This window comes from Salvia hispanica, chromosome 1 (genome assembly GCF_029641045.1).
Source record: "Salvia hispanica isolate PSC_SH4W2 chromosome 1, Shi_PSC_v1, whole genome shotgun sequence".
NCBI classification, from domain to species: domain Eukaryota; kingdom Viridiplantae; phylum Streptophyta; class Magnoliopsida; order Lamiales; family Lamiaceae; genus Salvia; species Salvia hispanica.
The window spans coordinates 54,840,405-54,863,319 of NC_142692.1; the positions used below are offsets into that span (position 1 = coordinate 54,840,405).

A 22,915-nucleotide genomic window follows, 5' to 3' on the forward strand; every position below is an offset into this window, starting at 1 on the left:
GTTTTATTTGTGTATCTCCAGTCAAATTTGTTCCTAATCAATTTTTTCTTTTTTTTGATTTTCTCATCTTTAGCTTCGACTTCAGTTCGTATTCAACAACTAAGTGTTATTTGATGGATTCTTCATCTTATTCCGAGTCTACGTCGACCAATGGTGGAGGTAGTTTGGTTTGATTTTCATTAACATGATTTTTTTGTGTTATGTTGGTGATTTATGCTCTGTTGACATGACTTAAAAATCTGTTGACGTGATTTATGTTCCTTGGTAAATATTCTGTGTTGTTGTTATGCTCTTTGTTGACTTTCTATTTCATTAACATTATTTTGTTGTGTTATGTTGGTGATTTATGCTTTGTTGACATGATTTATGTTACGTGTGTTTGAATTGGTGTATTCTAATTAAACTGGACATTTTGATCCTGGTAATTTGAAGCATGTTCTGATATTTTGGCTTACATAACATATAACAATTGTCTAAGAATTTTACAAGAGTGCAGCCACCTCTTTAGATACAACTATAGGTGTAATTTTCTGATTTATGTGAAGCTACTTGAGAAATCAGCTCAATAATTCTTGACCGATGAAATAAACATTAGTCTAAGTGGATCAATGTTTGGTTGGATTTTCTTAAATGTAAAAGTCCATATGATATAACCATGATGAGAGTCCTTAACTTGACATAAAAAAAATCGGTTAGTTATTTGCTAAGCAAATGACTGTAAAGCCTGAGAAGGGTGAGAAACATGGTTGAGTTTGGAATCTATGGATACATTAGGTGCACACTGTTAAACCCTTTTTTCTTAATCAGTTATGAGCTTTCAATGGCGATGTATGGGTTATGAGCTCTTTGTTGACATTCTGTTTCATTAACATTATTTTGTTGTGTTATGTTGGTGATTTATGCTCTGTTGACATGACTTGAAAATCTGTTGACATGATTTATGTTATCTGTTAAATATTCTGCGTTGTAGGATCTATTATTCCAATTTGCAAGCCTGAGTTGAGGCCTTATGTAGGTCAAAAATTTTCTTCCCTTGAGGAAGGAATTTCCTTTTATGAAAAGTATGCTCATGAGTCTTGTTTTGATTGTCGAAGATTTGGAAATAGGTCTAGTGGTGGTGTTATTATTTTTCAGTATGTTGTTTGCAATAGACAAGGATTTCATACAGTAGATTCGTTGGATGTTGATGTACTTGTATCTGAGGATGGTAATGTATCAGATGATGATGAAGTATCTTCAAAGAAGAGACGTAGACGTGGCACCAAAAGGTGTGGATGTGGAGCGAGAATTAGTTTTAAGTTTTTTTCTGATTTTGGTGATAAGTATTACCTTGTACATCAATTCGTTGAGGAACACAGTCATGCTATGGTTGACAAAGATCATAAGCGATTTATGAAAGGTAATCGGAGTTTGAATGATGTTCATTATAAGTTTGTTGAAGATTGCACCAAAGCTAACATCGGTCCTACCTCAACTTTCAACTTATTAAAGGAGTTTTTTTGGTGGTTATGATGTTGTTGGGTGTACGTTGAATGATGTTAGGAATTGTTCACGTGATATTAAAGAGAAATTAAAAGAAGTGGATGTGCAAATGATCCTAAATCAGATGCAAGAGAAGAAGAGAATTTGTGAAGGGTTTTTTTACAAATATCAATTATCACCTGAAGATAATAAGTTAGTGAGCTTATTCTGGTATGAAGCAGAGTCTCGGAAGCATTACCACATGTTTGGAGATGTTGTAGCATTTGATACAACATATTCAACAAACAAGTAGTTTATTTATTATTATACTTAGTAATTGACAGAGATAGTAGTTGACATGGTAGTTGACATAGGATACATTTGTACTTTGCATAATTTCTGATTTAATAGTTGACATAGCATATACCTATAATTGACATTGTTGATGTTTTGTGTTGATGTATTTGTTCAATAGGTATCGTATGGTGTTTGGTCCATTTACCGGGAAAGACAATCATGGTTGTCCTATTGCGTTTGGAGCTGGTTTCGTATCTGGTGAGAATTGTGATGCATTTTCATGGCTTTTCACTGTATTTGTTGAATGCATGAGTGTTTCTCCAAGAATCATAATCACTGACCAAGATTGGGGAATGAGGCTTGCCATTGAGAAGGTATTACCTGGTACAAGACATCGTTTGTGTACGTGGCATATTATGAGCAAGTTATTTGAGAAGATACCTAAATCAATTTCTGATAGAGAAAAGTTTAGTAAGGAGTTTAAATCTTGTGTTTGGTCAGAGTTGTTAGATCCGGATGAGTTTGATATATTATGGACTAGTATTGTTGAAAAATATAGTGTAGAAGATCATAAGTGGTTTAAGGATATGTTTTTGATTAGACATATGTGGATCCCAGCCTTCTTTAGAGATGTTCCTATGGGTTCTTTAATGAGAACAACATCTTTTTCGGAATCTGAAAACAGTTTTTTTTAAGAGGTACTCGAAACCGTTGTTCAATTTTGCTGACTTCACTCTTCAGTATAACAATTCCATTGATGCTCAAAGGAATCAAACTAAAAGGCTTAACTATTATGATTCTGTAATCACTCCAAAATATGTCACTGATTTAGCATTTGAGAAGCAATTGGCATCTGTATACACAGATAGGATGTTTAGAGTGGTACAAGAATTTATTGTTGAGGCTGATAAGAGTTGTCGGATGATTAACATGTCCACATTGGAGAATATCGAGGTCTTCAAAGTTTCTGATGCTAGAAAGAAGATCTTTACAGTTACACATGAGATAGAGACTGAGTCATATGAATGTGAGTGTAAACTATTTTTAAGGTGTGGTTATCTATGCAACCACCTTTTTATCTGTTAGAGTTTGTATACTAGAAATCATGTTTCGAGTGATTGAATACTGTAAAACTCTTATTTTATTTTCCAATGAATAAAACAGATTATTTTTGTCATAATGTTGTTATGTTTTACATTTAATGGATGTTAATGCATGTTTAAATGTATAAGTTAACTTAATGAAGTCTAAGTCTTTGTTTCAGTAGACCGGTTGTGGGCGTCGTCCACTTTAAGGTAATACGGTCAGTTCTAAACAAAGAAAAATATGAATTTCACAACCTAGATGGAATTGGACTATCCATCGAGAAAGGTTGCAATGTCAGTCCGCATATTTCTAAGCCTTACTGAAATAAGATGACATTGGTGTGGTATAGCACTGAACGGATCTAACAGCAAGACTTGCCTTAGGCTATCTACTGAAAGGTGAGGTCTTGATAAATATTTATTTCTTAATCAATGTAGGTTAGCATTGAGCATACGGTATTGATTATGCACTACTTTGACTTATCAAATGGTGCGGGTTTTTCGTAACCCAATTATCCTGATATATTGGGTAGTGGTGATCGATACCTAGCGGTGCTAGGATTGCTATTATATTGAATCGTGCACGAGCTGAGTCTCGTTTGATAATGTCCTCAAGAGGAGCGCGAAACGAGGTTTTATTATTCGGAACCTAGCTAGTTGGAGTGTGATTACTCTATGAATAATAAATAAGCATTTCATGCTAAGTCCACTCTTGGAATTAATAAGAAGTTAATTAATTAAGTCAATAGCAGACATTAATTAATTAATGGACATTTTAATCTTAAGCACGGGAAATGAAAGTTAAACGGAAACCCGGATTACTTATAATTTCGGATTTGGATGGGGAGAGTTCAATATTACTTCTGTAGTGGCTGCTCGTAATATTCCAATTATAACTTATATTAAATTGTGGGTTCAATTTAATTAGTGAAAAGTAAATTGGATGAGCCCATATCCAAAGCCTTCCATAGATCCCTGTCTGGGCCCAAAAGGAACTTAATATAAATAGGAGAATAAAGGAGACAGAAAGAACACAATTAAGATTAGTGTAATTTTCGAAATTCCTCTCCTAAGCTGAGGAGATTTTCGAAATCTTCTCCTATTCCAAAAAGGATTTCTTCTGTCTTCTTTATTTAAGTCCTAGTATTCTAGTAAGATCAGCCCACACTGATATTGGGATACAGTTCGGGAACCAGAGAGAAGATTTGTGGTTTAGTACTCGAAGCATCACGTGGAGAAGAAGCTAGCCATCTTCAATTCTTTGGAGAATTAATTAGGTATTTTTCTGCTCCGTAGAAAAGCATGTTTTAGGTTTCAATATTCTTAAAACATGATTGATTCAAGTTATGACCATGATACATGTGATAATTACGCGAATAGCTTTTGTCTAAATAATCTGCTAAATAGATCTGATTATTATGTGATTTATTTTGCATGCGCTTCCGCTGCCAGTACCTTCATTTTCATCCTCATAAACAAAGATGTCAACAATATTCCAGAGAAATATGTTGGTAACCGTTGGCTTAAAAGTGAATTACTAAAGGCAGTTCATGGTCTCACGATTGATGAAAGTGAGTCTGACAGAGGTATGCAAACTGTTTTCTATAGATATTTTAGTTTAAGTTTTAGCATGTGTTGTATAAGCTGTTGACATATCTTATATTGGCTGTTGACATCTTATATAGGTTGTTGACATTTTATATGTCTGCAGGTTCTAACAAAGATGACAAACTACAGATTGCTAATAGGTGTCATAGACGTTACTTTGGTCTATATCAGCGTGCTTTTAGGAATAAAGATCATTTGATTGCTTTGGATAATTTGCTTGCGGGTATTGGTCCTCAAATCTTTAAAGATAACTGTGCTGGATCGTCGTCTCTTGATAAAAATGATTCAATCATGAACATATATGGTATTGCTGTTCCTGAAGAAATAACTGCCCATGCTCCAGATGTGGTTAGTACAAAAGGAGGTGCAAGTGACAAGAAAAGCAGGATTAAATCAAGCCTAGAGAAAGCAATTGAAAAAGCAAATAAACCTCATAGGCGTTGTGGAAAGTGTCACAAAGTTACTGATCATAATGCTAGAAGTTGTGGCAGAAAGCAGACATGATTGTTTTTTTTTAATAGTCAGAGTTGTTTTTTATTTGTTGACATGGACTACAAATTATTGACATTTTCTCGTTTGTTGTTTATATCAGATTTTAATCTCTATCTGATTTTAATCTTTATTAACTACAACTAAATAATAGCCATTAGATATTCAAATTAAGGGCTTAGATCATCAATCCCTTAATGTCAATACGAACAATGAAAAACGTCAATAAGGCCATAGGATTCATTCCAAAAAATATCAATAGGGGTATTAATGTCAATTAACTACAAGTTTTAATTATAACTAACATTTAAAAGAAATCCCAAAACTTTAAATTCATATAACATATATCAAATTAAAGATAATTTCATAAGAATTCCAACGATATCCTACATGTATATGTTCCGACGTCAAAATTTGAAAAAAAATTCAAAAAATTTTAATTTTTTCGTACAACAGAAATGTCAACATACTATATAAAATATGTCAATATAATATATGTAGAATGTCAATATAAGCAATGAGTTAACATTCTTAAAGCATTGTGTTGATATTTTCGAAACACTATATTGATATTTTCATCCAAAACCCTAATTTGGAGTATTTTGTTTTATCTTTTTTGATTTTATTAATAAAAACAAAAATTACACGTGGCAAATTGTAGACCACACGTTTTCTAAAATCATATAGCCTTAAATTAGTTGTAGTTAGTAATTAAATGATGAGTTAGCAATTGATCATTCCCATAGTGGAATAAGTTAGTGTAGAATAGAAAACAACATTTGGGCAGGAGGAGCATTTCTAGCAGGACTATCATGCATATCAGACAAATTGTCACAAATGTTTTGGGCAGGCACATTATTATGAACAACATTTGGGTGTCCTTCATCAGGAGTCTCATTAGGCATATAGGCTGGATAGGTGTTCCAGAAAGGCTGCTCCACCTCACTTGGAGCATCATTGAGAGGCTCCACAGCAGTGAGTGATTCTGTGGACTCTACCTCACTAAGAGGCTAATTGTCCACATCTATGGGATCTGGGGTACTTGTCAATCAAGCAGGGGAATTCATCTTCATTGAAGACTACATCCCTACTTATTATGACCTTAAACCCAGGTTCATCCCTAAGCCAGACCCTATAACCTTTAACACCCTCAGGGTATCCTAGAAAAACACATTTCCTAGACCTAGGCGCAAGTTTATCAGACTTGGTATGCACAAAAGCAGAACAGCCAAAGACCCTTAGGTGAGAAAAATTAAGAGGTTTTCCATAGAACACATATTCAGGACACTGACCAACCAAAGGCACAGAAGGAGACCTATTTACCAAATAAGTAGCAGTTAACAAAGCCTCACCCCAAAACTTTTTAGACAATCCAGACTTAGATAACATGCATCTCACTTTTTCAAGAAAAGTTCTGTTCATTCTCTCAGCAACCCCATTTTGCTGAGGAGTATATGACACAGTTTTATGTCTTTTAATTCCAAAACCATCACATAAGTCATCCATCTGATTATTACAAAACTCTAGGCCATTATCAGTTCTAATAGCCTTGATTTTCTTACCAGTTTGAGTTTCTATCAAGATTTTCCAAGTTTTAAGTTTTTCAAAAACATCAGACTTGTGTCTCATAAAAAAACACCAAACTTTTCTTGAAAAGTCATCAATCACAGATAAGAAATAAACACATCCAGAGTGAGAAGACACAGAAGCAGGACCCCATACATCCATATGCAAGTATTCCAGAATGCATTTACTCACATTAGCAGGTGCAAGAGTAGAAGGGAAAGAAACTCTATGTTGTTTACCCAGCAAACAAGAATCACAAAAAGGCAGCTCACTGTAGAAAAGCATGTTTTAGGTTTCTATATTCTTAAAGCATGATCAATTCAAGTTATGAGCATGATACATGGAACAATTACGCGAATAGATTTTGTCTAAATAATCTGCTAAATAGATCTGATTATTATGTTATTTATTGGTGTGATTAATAATTTTTAAATTATGTTAATCCATGCAACACCGCTTCCGCTGCCAGTTCCTTCACTGACAACACAGAGACATTCACCAGCAACGCAAGAACAGTCATAGAGCTTTCAAACAACAGAAAAGGACCTCAACTCCTTGACTGTCACGAGCAACACTGGCCAAGGCTATCCCAGCTCGAAATCACTCTCTACTGGAGGGCGTAGGGGGTCACTTGGGCAGTATAAAATGCTTGGTGGTCAAGTAAGATGAGATCACAAGATCACAGATAACAAGAACCAGCGAAAGCAACACAGAAAAAACAGAAAGCACAGAGAGTCCTAAGTCTTTGCCAGAGACTATCTACCAGAAAACAAGATCCCAAGCCTATAGGTGGCACTAAACAGAAAAGTAAGACCAGGAGATCACGCCAATTTACCAGATCGAACCCTCACTCGAAGGAGGATTCCACTTGCCCACCTCCTTATGCGACTTGGCGTGCCGCCCTAATCCCCCCGTGGCTCTGATACCACTGTAGGGATCAGATTAGGTGCGGATTCACTAATTACCAAGACCTCTTTGTTCTTCATTAAGGGAGCTCAGTCAAACTCCAACCAAGCGACTGATATGTACAACCGATAACAAAGGAGAAGCCCTCACAACTATTACAATTACAGTAACAAGTTCTATCCAGGGTTCTGGAGTAACCTTGACTTCATGATACACCTACACACTCAAGAAGCTTGTTAGTATAACAACACAAGATCCTTGCGGATCTTAAACAACAACTAACAAGGGAAAGTAAAGAGAAACATAATAGATCACATAATATGGCTCAGAGCCCGCCACATAGCCCAGATCTATTCAACTAGAACCAAATCCAAGGGAGCACCGATGAATCGACTGGAGTCTACCCTCGCACCGTCAATACCTTCACCACACAGCCCCTTCACACCGGATTAGATCACTGAAACCGCCTCAGAACAGAAACCCTAGTTCTCACACCACAAGCAACCGAAGCAGTTGCCTTCCAAACAACCCAGCACTCGAATATTCACACAAGAATGGTGAATAATCTCAAGGAATCAACCGGAGAAGCAATCGAAGATGTAGAGAGAAGATGGAGAGTCTCAGAGAGAGAGTGTGTATCGAATGAGAGAAAACAAACCGGCTCACATCTCACATAAACAAACACACATTAACAAACCCTCGATCCAACGGCTGAGGAGCACAATCCGGGGTGAAGGTGGCATGTGGCAGGAATCCTGCAGCCTCACTTGAGTTATTGGGCTTCTGGGCTAAGTCCAGTAAGACTAAAAGCCCAGACACAAAATAAAACAAGCCCAAAGAATAATGGTCCACTTAAATTCAACAACTACATGTACTACGGCGATAAGGGGTACAAGCTAGAGAAAGAGGAGCATGTGATCAACTACACCAACAGTACTCCTCCCTATACTGCGCCGCCTCAAGTATACATATCTGCTAGATCAATGACCAACATCAGCTTAAGTTTAGAGTGGGGGATTTCCTGTTGATTCTGGATTCTTCTATCTTCTCCGCTTCCACTTTTGTGATTTTGTACTCAGTAAGGTAAACGACTTAATTTTTTCAATAAACCTCAACAATCAGACTGCAGATGCTGCAATCGATGTTATCGTGACTGCCGGCGGCCCTGATATTCCCCTCTTTAGAGATTATATAACATGGGTTCCGGATGATGGAAATCGTGGAAAGCATGATCTGCGGCTATCTTTGGTGCCTAACCTTCAGAAACAACCAAGATATATTAGTGCTATGCTAAATGGCTTGGAATTCTTCAAACTCAATGATTCGGAAGGAAGCTTTGCAGCATCCAACCCTGAACTCAAGATCGATCAACTGCCGGCGTCAGTAGTGGTGAACCCAGCTACAAAGAAGAAAAACCGTGTTGTGATTTTCACTGTGGTGGGTAGTGTTATCAGCATGACTGTGGCGGTTGCAGCGGTGATTTTCTTGATTATCCGGAAAGTGAAGGATACGGGAATGAGTGTGACCAAGCCAAGGTCCACTGCGGGAACTAGTGGATTAGGCGTCTCCCTGCCTTCTGATATATGCAGATACTTCTCCATCGACGAGATCAAGACAGCCACCCGCAACTTCAACGACAACTTCATCATTGGTATGGGAGGATTCGGCAACGTCTACAAAGGCCTCATCGACAACGCCGCCACCCCCGTCGCAATCAAAAGGCTCAACTCCACCTCCAGCCAAGGCGCTCGCGAGTTCCTCACCGAGATCGACATGCTCTCCCGACTTCGCCACCTCCACTTGGTCTCCCTCATCGGCTACTGCGACGATGACGGTGAGATGATCTTGGTATATGACTACATGGCCCACGGAACCCTCCACGACCACATCTTCAACTCCGCCAATTCGCCCCTAAAGTGGAAGCAGCGCCTCCAGATCTGCCTTGGCGCCGCCCGGGGACTGGACTACCTCCACAGAGGCGCAAAGCGTGCGATCATCCACCGCGACCTCAAGTCCACCAGCATTCTTCTGAATGACAAATGGGTGGCCAAGGTGTCCGACTTCGGCCTCTCCAAAGTGGGCCCAGCCGCAGGCAGTCAAACACACATCAGGACAATCGTTAAAGGCAGCTTCGGTTATGTAGACCCAGAGTACTACCGCACGCAACAACTAACTCCGAAATCCGACGTGAACTCATTCGGAGTGGTGATGTTCGAAGTTCTATGCGGAAGGCCACCAATAATCGCAACTTTGCCAATGGAGCAAGCGAATTTAGCAGAGTGGGCAAAATTGTGTTACAAGAAAGGGACAGTTGATAAGATTATTGACTCCAATCTCAAGGGTCAGATTGCGCCTGAATGCTTTAGAAATTTTGTAGAAATAAGCTTAGCATGCCTCAGAGACAAGGGGATTGATCGGCCATCTATGAATGACATTGTTTGGAAACTGGAATTTCCTATGCAGCTCCAAGTTTCGGCAGAGGACAGAGGTGAAGGCAAGGACGATGGGTTCACGGCCGTGAGCACCTCGCTTCCATTGCTCGGGATTGGTTCATCTAACACGTTTTCGAGATCAAGGAGCACCGAATTCCCTACCAATAGCAGTGAATGCCCAGTCGATGATTTCTCTGAGCTCATCAACCCCTTGGGTCGTTGAGGTCGTAATTTTCTGTTTTTACCGTTGTATTTTACTAAATGCAAAATACAGTACTCCTGTAATTTTATTTTAGCTTACTTTAATACGTATTGTTTACTTTGCTAGGATAAATGCAGTATATCATGTGGCTTATATGAATAAAGATGTTTACTACAGTGTGAACATCTTTATTCGGATGCAGTGTAATACTCTTTTAATACTGCATTTATATAAGTATCTTTACTTTGCTATGATACAGTGTGAATACTTATATGAATAAAGTCATACAAGTTGCTATGATAAGTATTCAATTAATAAGCCACATGAAAAGTGTGGCTTATATGAATAAAGATGTTTACTACAGTGTGAATACTTATATGAGTAAAGATGTTTCCCTTCTATTAATTGCCCGGATGCAGCGTAATACTCTTTTCATTCGTTAATAAGTATTCTATTTTTATCAAATCGGATTTAAGAAACTTGTATGACTTTATAAAATAAAATTGTAGTTTAAATATTAATTTTATTATAAAATATAAATAAGTTAAATTAATAGTGGAATAAGTGCACATATAAAACCTTGACTAGAAAATTGAACAATTTAATCCACAATAATTTAAGAATCCCTATTTAAAAAAGAAAAAAAAAAACAAAACTTTGACCAAAAAATTTGAGCAATTAAATCCAGAATAATTTAAGAATACCAATTTACGAAAGTAAAATCAATGACTTCAAAAATTGGATCAAGTCCTAATCATATACAGGTGACGGATACTGAAATTGATAATCACGAATGTATTGCAACTGATGAAAACGCGTAATGAGAAAATGGCATAATGAGAAGGAGTAAAGAAAAATATGTCTGGAACAGTCAAAAGCGAACCTAACTGGTGGCATGGGGCATCATTTGAGAATACCAATTTACTATGTACTCCCTCCCTCTACAATTAAGAGTCTCATTTCTTTGTAGATCGGTTTAAGAAATGCTAAGAAAATTTATGGAAAAATGTAGATGGTATATGAGTTTCATTGGGGAGTGATCAATTGCTAACTCATCATTTAATTGCTAACTACAACTAATTTAAAGCCACATGATTTTAAAAAACGTGTGGTCTACAATTTGCCACGTGTAATTTTCGTTTTTATTAGTTAAATCGAAAAAGATAAAAAAAACGCCAAATTAGGGTTTTGGATGAAAATGTCAATATAGTGTTTCGAAAATATCAACACAATGCTTTGAGAATGTCAACACAAATTTAGGATTGACATTGTATATGCTTTATATTGACATATTATCTTAGCTGCATTGACATTAACCTGTGTACGAAAAATACGAAAATTCTAGATTTTTTTTTTTTCAAATTTTGACGTCGGAACATATGCATGTAGCATATCGTTGGAATCCTTATAAAATTATCTTTAATTTGATATATGTTATATGAATTTAAAGTTTTGGGATTTCTTTTAAAAGTTAGTTATAACTAACTTGACATTAATACCTCTATTGATTTTTATTGGAATTAATCCTATAGTCTTATTGACGTTTTTTGTTGATCGTATTGACATTTTGTGGTTGATGATCTAGGCCTTTAATTTGAATATCTAATGGCTATTATTGAGTTGTAGTTAGCAATTAAGCATTGAGTTAGCAATATAACACTCCCCGAGTTTCATTTATATATATTAATTTTAAATTAGATGTGGGTGGAATGTGGAGTTTATTACCATTTAAAGTAAAAATGAATCGGGACTCTTATTTGTGATCGGACCAAAATGGAAAAAATGGACTCCTATTCATGGAAAGAGGAAGTATACCGAAATAAAAAATATGGAACTCCTATTCTTAAAGAGAAAGAGCATTAATTTAATAGAGAAAAATACATCTAGTTGTCAACCTTGACGTGTAATCTTGAGGTCGGGTGCTCGAATTTTATTAAATGAATAAAAAATTCAAAAAGGAAAAATATTGGAGTTTTTTTTTTTTTTTTAATTATGTAATTTTAAGCGAAAAATATTGGAGTTGAATATTAGACGATTTTTTGTTTTTATATTCTCTCCATCATGATTGAAAAATATATTCTTTAATTTATTTTACATTATTAAACCTTAAAAAACTTGTATCTTCGATTTATTTTGGTAAAATTAAATTGTCGCCCACTATCATCCGCATATAATATTAAAATAATATTTTTACCAAATTCAATGACTTATGTTGTCCTTAATTATCGCATTCCACAATCCACAATCTACATGGAAGAACGATACTCTCTTTCGTCCAACTAAATTGAGTCGCATGCCCTTTTTAAGATGTCACAATTAAGTTGAGTCATTTTACTTTAAAAAAAAAAAAATCAATCACTCCTACTTTATTCCATCACGTACTTACTCTCTCTCTTTATCTTACCTACTTTACTTGTAACAGCCCGACATTTCTAGGGTATAATAAATGCGACGACTGTTAACTAGGCGAACTTAAGTGCAACAAGAACATAGACTAGGGTTTCAATTAAAGAGATTTACCCTAGCAATTAATGAAGATCAAGGCAAAAAGTCAACGGCTAACTTACGAGAATCAAGACTTAATAGATTAGGCTCAAAAGTCAAAGGTTTAGCATAATTCCAACAAAATGCAATAATTCCCCTCATTCCAAAACAAAGAATTAAGTTCACCGTAACCAAAATAATAAGTTTTTCCAAAAATATTCAGCGGAAGCATTCCAAGAGAAAGCGGAGCCATGTATGAAGACACGACTACACTCAAAACCCAACCATCCATATTATTCGATTCAATCTTCTCAACACCACCGACCGCCCATCCCCGCTCAACCTGCACATAGGGAAAACACATGCAGGGCTGAGTATTTTAAACATACTCAGTGGACTCATGCCAAAACAGTTTATAGTTATGCCACCCTTACCATAGTGAACTCGAGGTTTTGCATTTATTTAAAGATAAGCATCGAGTATCACAAAAATATATCATGGACTGGCCAGTCAAAAATACCTCCCATTTTCTCATCAATCATCATTTCATAGTGCGACGAAAGTGTGGCCACACTAATCGCCCACGAGATCGGCCGACTAGCAAGGACGGCTCCCGATCCCACCGTGTACACAGCCTGGTAGGGTTTGCGGCCCATACTCAGACTCGAATTCGTTTAATCATAGCCACTGTAGCCTAATGGAGCGTACTCACAATCTAGGCATCAGGCAATCACAATATCCAAAATAATTCATAGGCATGGCATAACAGTTTAATCCACCCTTATTTCTCCAACATCATATATTTGCACATAGAAGAGAGTTTAAAATAAAGCCCACCTCGATTTCTTTCGAGTTCAACAAAAATGCACTTCTTCTTGATATCCCACCGGGAACGCGAACTATCACCTTTAGTTCATATTTTTTTCAAATAAGTCTCAAATCATGGATTAAAATTATGCATGATCTCACGTTTCCCTTTTCCCATCAATTATTTTCAATATCACCAATCAAACAAAATACGATTATCATATCGTTTTATTCACACAACAATTCCAGATCTTTCATCAAATCGTGTCACGCATGAGTGTTCTTCCACACACAACACACGCACACACACCACGCATGTACACGCCTACCGAGGCGTGCACACACACACACACGGTTACACACACATGCATCAAATTTCACCGATTAATTCCCCCTTCACTCGATCTAAATGCATGTGGACTCAAGAACACCGATTAATCGGTAGAGGAAGAAAAGATTAATAATAGAAGTACCTTTTCTTGCAAAAACAAACGGTAGAAACAAGTAGAATCTTGATTCTTCAATGAATTCTTGAATTGTAGCTTCAATTCTTCTCCAAAAGATGAAGAATTAATGGAGAAAGTATAAGAAAAATTTGAGAGAGTGGGGAGAGAGAAGTGGACGAAAATTTGGAGGAGTGGGCGACGGTTTTTGATGCTAGGGTTTTGATTCTCCCTCTTATATTTATAGAGTGCAAGATATACTCCAATAATTAAATAAATAAAGATTTGGAAAAGATATGGAAGATTTGTTTGTTGAAGTGGCCGAATATTTGAGGAGTAATAATAGGGAATTCGAATTCTAGGCTATTAATTTAGCCTATGATTTAATTTGAATATTTCACGGAGCAATAAAATAATAAACTCCCCCAATAATAGCCAAAAGTGGCGTGACTTTCCATTCCTTAGAAGGAATTAGTTTTAAATCCTATTTAAATTAGGATATGGTAAGATCTTCTTAGATTTGGCAAGATATGCTAGGATATTTGAATTTAATTATGGAAGAGAATAAACAAGGGATCAAATAAAATAATAAAATAATCCCTTCTCCCATAAAATAGGAGATTTCGAAAATCCCTCTAGGAATAACATAGATTTCGAAATTTTCATCAAATAAAAGGAATAATCGGACTTTGGATTTAATTTGGATAATTATCCCAAGCAATAATTAAATCCAAGAAAAAAATAGGATTTCTTTCCAATAAATAGGAGAGTCGAAAATTCCACATACTTAAATAAAATGCTCCTATTTAATTCTCACTCATCCCTTAGGATAATAATTCACCACAAATATTATTTCCTCCCACATCAAAATATCCACATATTCGGATTTCCACCTCCACTTCACATTTTCCAACGACTTTGACCATTCCACGGCCACGTCATATTTTCCACCAAATTGACTATTCAATAGCCACGTCACATATTCAACATGTTTGACTATTCAACTCAAACTCGACTCCATATCGCAATTAGGTCACAAGAATATTGCAATTTATCACTTATCAATTAATTCCACATATCATAGCATTAAAAGCATTTAATGCAAAAATTTCCCAGTTGGTGTTTCCCTTTCTGCAATCGTTTTGAAAAATAAAAGCTCCATACATCCTTGAAATGTTGTCCATATTTGACTCGGCGTAGGATTTAAGAAATGTGAAGAATAGTGAGTGAAAAGTTAGTGGTATGTGGATTTCATATTTATATAGTTATTAAATAAAATGTGAGTGTAATAAATATGTGGAAAGCCATTTACCAAAAATGAAAAATGGCAAAGTAGAAAGCATTGTATGGACGCAAACGAAATATCAATAGTGGACAAGATTTTATGGACAAAGGAGTACTACATATTCACTTATAGTGGGACGAAAGTACTAATAATCTCTATGTTACTTCTGTAATTTGTCATTAAAATTGAGTTTTGTATATGTATTTTGTTTTATTACTTGATGTCAGTTTTGAAGGGACCGGCAGCGGAAGCGCTCACATAAATCAATTACATAATAATTCTGATCTATTTAGCAGATTATTTAGACAAATTCTATTCGCGTAATTATCACATGTATCATGCGCATAACTCAAATAAAACATGCTTTTAATTAATTGAAACCTAAAACATGATTTTCTACGGTTTAGCCATTATACCTTGATGATTCTCTAAAGAATCAAAGATAGCTAGCGTCTTCTCCACGTGAAGATCTTTAGTACAAAACCACGGATCTTCTGTCTGGTTCCCGGACTGTAAACTGATATCAGGGTGGGCTGCTCTCACTAGTGTACTAGGACTTAAATAATGAAGACGGAAACCCTTTCCCACGAAGGAGAAAAATCGTCCCTCACAGTATAGGAGAGGGGGACGAAAATTTTGCTAGAAAAATAAGTGTATTTTCTGTCTCCTTTATTCTCCTATTTATAATAAGTCACATATTGGGCCCAGACAGGGATCTATGGAAGGCTTTGGATATGGGCTCCTCCAATTAGCTTTTTACTAATTAAATTAAACACAATTTAATATAAGCTTATAATTGGAATATTACGAGCAACCACTACAGAAGTAATATTGCACTCCCCATCCAAATCCGAAATTACAAGTACTTCGGGTTTCCATTGCTTAATATCTTATTTATTCCAAGAGAGGTCTCAGCAAGAAAATCTTATTTATTATTCATAGAGTAATTAAACTCCAACTAGCTAGGTTCCGAATAATAAAACCTTATTTCAAGCTTCTCTTGAGGATGTTATCAAACGAGACTCACCTTGTGCACGATTCAGCATAATAGCAATCCTAGCACCGCTAGATATTAATCACCACTACCCAATATACCAGGCTTATTGGGTTGCGAAAAACCCGGACCATTTGGTAAGTCAAAGTAGTGCATAATCAATACTGTATTGAAGAGGACACAACTAGTGTGTGGGTAGTCACTGTGTGCACAGAAAGAAATAACAGGTTTCCTAGATCCAGCAAATCCGCTAGATCACTCGGTCTAGGAACTCACTGGTCGTTGGAAAATCCTGGTCGTCGGACACACAGAGCACTTCTTCGAAAAACCCTCAACCACTTTACTAAAACCTAGCACAGGGAAGTACGGATCGATCCCACAGAGATGGATGCGTAATAATCATGCTCAAGGATTTGGGAATTGTTTTTGGGTTGGCTGCTGCCACGCATTTTTTTTTTGGGTTGAGGAATTTAAACTTAAACTTGGAATTTTAAACTGCTACGCTAACAGCTAGATCTAGGCGAAATAGCAAAAGCATGCACGTAAACTAAAACCGAACAATCACTAGATCTGAGAAACTATTCTAATTACCTAGATCTGGGAAATAAACTGACGGTGGGGACCATAACTGAAAAAGCAGAGTACGGACGAAAAGCTGGAAAAACAACTAACTAAGGTACTAACTAACAGCGACATCATCTTCTCCAACCAATTTGCATAAAAACTCAGAAGAAAACAGCATGAGCGAAATCGGAACAGAGCAGACTGGATTTTAACGATTTAATGAAGAACAATTAAAAACTAAACAGATCTACGGATGCTAGACGAAGCAAAACAGAAAGCAAACAGAAAACTCAAAAATCCATGCATAACTCGACTTCCCCTGTTCAGATCCAACCTCGGACGCTAAATCCATTCCGGATCCAAGCATCCGACACAAACTCCAACCAAAAGACACATTTCATAACTTCAGATTCAACCAACAACCTCCGATCAACAACAACACCGCAGATCTACAGCCAAATTCCCAGATCGAGCACCATAATGACAGAAACAGAGATCAACATGCAACTCACCGAAATAAAAACTCTTAACAGCAGGATCAACATAGACCAACATGAAATAACACAAATATAATGAAAACTAAGAAATGCATAGATATCAGTAACATCAACAGTCAAATCGACTTCCAAAAGTGAAGTTCGACGAAATAGAGTGCAAAAGAACTGAAATTAAGTAGATTGTATCTTCGCCCTCACGCGGACGGTGTTACTACGAAATTTCTCTGAAGAATTGACCCCTTGAAACCTAAAACTACCCCAGAACTCCCATTTCCCAAGTGTGTGTTGTGTGTGAGCTAAGAGCGAACGAAAAAGAGTCATCTCTTGTGTGTTGCATGCTCCTCTATTTATAGGCATTGAAGTGGGGCCCAGCGAGGTATAGATAGATTTTGTTGCCCTCAGCTATTGACTCCCTTCTTCTAGCCTTCTTTTCCCTTAGGTTCTGCTCACTTCTACTTCATTTCTTCGCTAGACTGTTTCCTCTAGTATCTCCTGGATCTAGCGATTCTGTCACACACCTGGCTTAGAAACCGTGTTAGACCCAGCAAAATGTAATGCTTTTCACTATATAACCGATGCATGAAATTAGTCTTATCGCGTATGCTCAATGCTAACGTACATTGATTAAGAAATAATAATTTACAAGACCTCGTCTTTCAGTAGATAGCATAAAGACTATGCTATACCACACCAACGTCATCTTATTTCAGTAAGGCTTAGAAATAATCGGACTAACATTGCAACCTTTCACGATAGGTAGTCTAAGCCTATCTAGGTTGTGAAATTCTTCTTTTTCTTTGTTCAGAACTGACCGTGTTACCTTAAAGTGAACGACGCCCACAACCGGCCTACTAAAATAAAGACTTAGACTTTGTTAAGTTACTTATACATTTAAACATGTAATAAACATCCATTAAATGTAAAACATAACAACATTATGACAAAAATAATCTGTTTATTCATTCGGAAAATAAAATAAGAGTTTTAACAGTATTTAATTACTCGAAAGGTGATTTCTAGTATACAAACTCTAACAATCTCCCACTTATACTCAAAACAGTTTTCGAGTATACAAAAAAATGTGCACTACGTCTAATTCTCCAACTTATACTGAAAGCGGGTTGAGGTCTCGAGCGAGTCGAACTCCCATTCCTTCCACATGGCGCTCGAACGGTTTGACCGCCAATGCCTTTGTAAAAGGATCTGCCAGTTGTTCTCTGACGCAATCTTGACCACTTGTATGTCTCCTCTCTGCAGTATATCTCTAATGATATGATACTTCCTTTCTATGTGTTTGCTCGTGATAAGGCTAATTTCATGCATCGGTTATGTGATGAAAAATCACCATTTACTGGGTCTAACACAATTTTAAGCCAGGTGTGTGAAGGAATTCGCCAGGTCCAGGAAGAACTGAAGACAATGGACCAGCGAAGGAATGAGGCGAAAAGTGGGCAGAATCAAGGAAGAAAATGGCTAGACGAAGGGAGTCCAAAGCTGAGGGCAAAGAAGAGTATTCACACAAAAAAAAGCCCCTGCTGAACCCACTTCCACGCCTATATAAGGAGGAGCATGTAACACACGATATATACACGATGTTTTGGAAATGGGAATTCTGGGGTAGTTTAGAGGTTTTATCTTCGAGAAATTATGTGCAACGCCGTCCTCAAGGAGGGTGAAGATACAATCGTTTACGTTTCAGCTTGTGTTTTGATTTCTGTTAAACTTCGCCGTTTTCGAAGTCGATTGCTCGTGCTACTTATCGTTTATCTATGAATTTTATTTTATGTCATGATGGTGTTGATTTGTGTTGATTTACGTTGATTCTATGTTTTGAGGAGTTTTGTTTCGGAGGTTGATTGTTATTCTCTGTTTTGGATGTTTTGTGTACTTGATCTGGGAAATTTGTTGTTGATCTGTGGTTGTTGTTGTTGATCTGTGAAGAATCGGCGAATTTGTAGTTATGGAGATGATTTTGATCGGAGTTTGTCTCGGATGCTTGGATCCGGAGTGGATTTAGCATCCGAAGTGTGGATCTAAACAGGGGAACTGAATTTGTGCATGGATTTTGAATTTCTGCTTTCGTTTTTGCGTTACTTCATCTAGGAGATAGAGATCTGAGTTTTAGTTGGGTTCTCAGAGTTTTTCTGATGTCCGATTGTTGGTTGCCGTTGAGTTGTTAGCGTCGTTCTATTTTCATCATGTTTCAGTTAAATTCCGATGATGTTTGCGTTGTAGGTAGTTAGGCTTAGAGTTGGCTATTTTGCAGCTTTTTGGGTCGTACGTTTCTAATTTTGGAAAAATGGTCCCCACTGCATGCATCGAGGCTGTCTAGCTAGATTAGGTAGTGATATCGCTAGATCTAGGAACTTTGTCGAGAAAGTGATGATATAATGCCGATCTGTGTTACGTGGTTGTTTTCCTGTTCTTAGATCTAGATATAGTTAAATTTCCTTTCCTTTGTCTAGTATAATTTCCTCAACCCAAATTGCGTGGCAGCAGCCATTCCACCCAAAAGCCCTTTAAATGCATGATTTCGCATCTGTCCTCGTGGGATCGATCCCTACTTCCCTATACTAATTTTAGTATACGCGGGTTGAGGGTTTTGAAGTGATTTTCTGTGTGTCCAACGACCAAGATCTTTCAGCGTTCCGTGAGTTCCTAGACCTTGTGATCTAGTGGATTCTCTGGACCCAGGAAGCTTGATATTCCTTATTGTGCCGCAGTTATAAAAACTATGAGCTCTTCAAATGGCGCCGTTGCCGGGGATGGACAACTTCAACCTTATTACGGTCAACCCTGTGAAGGAGAGTACCAAGCCTAGGCGAATTCGATGGGGAGCTGGAATCCAGACGGAAGTTGGAATTAGGGAAGGCAAAAGGAGGCCCCATGGAGAACTCACCCTAATTTTAGATGGACTGACAATGATCAGAGTCAACCGCCTCCACTGCAGATCACAAATTATGCACACCCTCCAGAGAGGCAGTCCAACTGGTTAGAAGGAATCAGGAGGGGCAGCAGCAATTGGGTTACAGGACTCAGGATCATACTAATTGGGGAAGCAGAAATCAGAACAATCCAGGGAGCTCCTATGTGCCACCACACCAGAGGAATAACCAAGGAAATTACCAAAGTTCCCAACCTAACAATCAAGGTTATCAAGGATCTGGCAACCAGTACAATAACCACTAAGGGAATCAAGGGAATTATCGGCAGAACCAGGGACAAAACCAAGGTCAAGGGTTGAATTCAAATCAATTCAACTCCAGACCACAAAGGAGTTTGGACGACATGGTCCACGACCTAGTGAATTCACAGTAGTTCATGCAGAATAACCTGCATTCCAACAATGACGTGGTGCACAAACTGCAAGACGCCCAGTTGGCACAAAAAGCAGCCATGGACATGATGGCAAAGCAGCTGTCTCAGATTGCGGTTTCTTTGAATGAGATGCGGGGGAGTGAAGGAAAACTTCCTGCAACAGTCAAGCCACCTGATCGAGCAAACATTAGTCAGATTACCTTGAGATCAGGGCGGGGTTATGAAGGACCGACGTTGGAAATCGATGCAGACACACCTGCACAAACAACTAAGTGGATGGAGAGCCAAGTGTTTCCCGAGGACAGCTCTAGACCCAGAGAAGTTCATACTCAGGATGACCTCCACAAGGGAGATTTAGAGGGATCTTTACCTCGAGCAGCTGATCCATTTTTCCTTGATCCAGAGCCTGAGTTAGAAAGTAAGGGAGTGAGCAGGGAAACTGGTGAAACCCCAGCTGGGAGTTCCACAAATGTGGTGAAGCGAGCGAAGCCGTTTCCATACCGAGGGGAAGCCAAGAAAAAGAAGGATGATACAGAGGACCTCATGGAAATTTTTAGCAAGCTGGAAATCAACCTGCCTTTCTTGCAAGCCCTGAAGATGCCTGCCTTTAGCAAGTTCATCAAGGAATTCATAGCTGGGAAGACAAAGCCGGGCGGAATGATTGTGATCGGGGAGAATGTATCTGCTGCGATACAAAAGAGAAGGATGCCTTCAAAATGCACAGACCCAGGTATGTTCACATTACCCATTTCTCTAGAGGACATCAGAGTCGAGCATGCCATGTGTGATCTAGGGGCGTCTATAAATGGTTTACCACTTTCAATCCACAAGAAACTGACAGGAGTTAGGATGGTCGCTGCCAAGGTGGTAATCCAGTTAGTGGATAGAACTTGCATCTGTCCTCGTGGGATCGATCCCTACTTCCCTATACTAATTCTAGTATACGCGGGTTGAGGGTTTTGAAGTGATTTTCTGTGTGTCCAACGACCAAGATCTTTCAGCGTTCCGTGAGTTCCTAGACCTTATGATCTAGTGGATTCTCTGAACCTAGGAAGCTTGATATTCCTTATTGTGCACGCAGTTATAAAAACTATGAGCTCTTCAAATGGCGCAGTTATAAAAGTTGAAGCTAGTTCATGCATATGTGCTTATGTGTTTTTCTCTTGAGTGTTTTGTCTTTTTGAGTGTCAGTGTGTCTAGGTCTAGGAGTCTGTGTTAAGTTAGAGTCTAGCGAGTCGGTCAGGGGATAACCTGCTGGGGATTGGTGCCCTTGCACAGCGGAAGACATGCATACACAAATAAATCAGATCTACAGATCTATTTGACCGATTATGGGATTAATTATCTACATGTTAAACAAATCAAATTGCATTCAACAACACAAATAAATCATGTTTAAGGAATTAAAACCCTAATTCATGATTTCCTACGGTTTAGAATTACCGATCTGATTCTCCAAAGAATCATCGATTGCTTGCGCCTTCTCCACGAGATGATCTTCGTACTCAACCATAAATCTTCTAATCTGTATCCCGAACTCAGATTATGACCTTTGGGTGGGCAAAGCTTGTCGGAATCGAAAAGGGCTTGATTAGAAAGAAGACAGAATATCAGTTTTGTCAAAAACCGATTTTTCGTCCACTCCCTGAGGGGAGCACGAAAATTAATGATTAAAATTCAATTAAGTCTCCTTTCTAATCCCCTTTTATATTGAGTTGTGGTGGGCCAGATTAGGGATCCATGGAGGTTGGACTTGAGCCAAACCTGTTGGACTTTTACTAATTAAATTGAGCCCCAATTTAATATAAGTCTGAACAGAATATTATTATCATCCATTATAGTATAATAATATTGACTGCCCGTCCAATCCCAAATTACGAATAATCCGGGCTTTTACCTCTTTAATTTATTATTTCTCGTGTTTAAGATATAAATATCCATTAATTAATTTAAGTCTGCTATTTGACTTTAATTAATTAATATTTTTTTCCAAGAGTTGTCTAGTTCAAAATCTTTATTTATTATTCTAGAATAAATTCCAACCGACCGGGTTTCTGAATAATAAAACCTTTTTCGAACACCTCTAGAGGATATTATCAAAATGGACTCACCCAGCACACGATTCATTGCAATAACAATACTAGCACCTCTAGACATTGATCACCACTACCCAAGATATCAGGATTCTTGGATTGCGAAAAATCCGCACCATTTGATAAATCAATATCGTATGCTCAATGTTATTTCAACAATGATTAAGAAATAACAATCACCGAGACCTCGTCTTTCGGTAAATAGCAAGAAAGACTTATCTCAACTGTTAGATCCTTCAGTGCTATACCACACCAGTGTCGTTTATTTCCTAAGGTAAGGAAACATGCGGACGGACACTGCAACCTTTCACGATAGGTAGCTAAATCCTATCTAGGTTGTGAAATTCTATTTCTCTTCTACAAAGAACCGACTGCGTCACCTTC

General features: G+C 37.6%; 1 pseudogene; it reads left to right on the plus strand.

Moving 5' to 3' along the window:
• Positions 1-7,966: 7,966 nt before the first annotated feature.
• On the plus strand, positions 7,967-10,223 carry LOC125220356 (receptor-like protein kinase FERONIA pseudogene; annotated as a pseudogene).
• Positions 10,224-22,915: the final 12,692 nt, after the last annotated feature.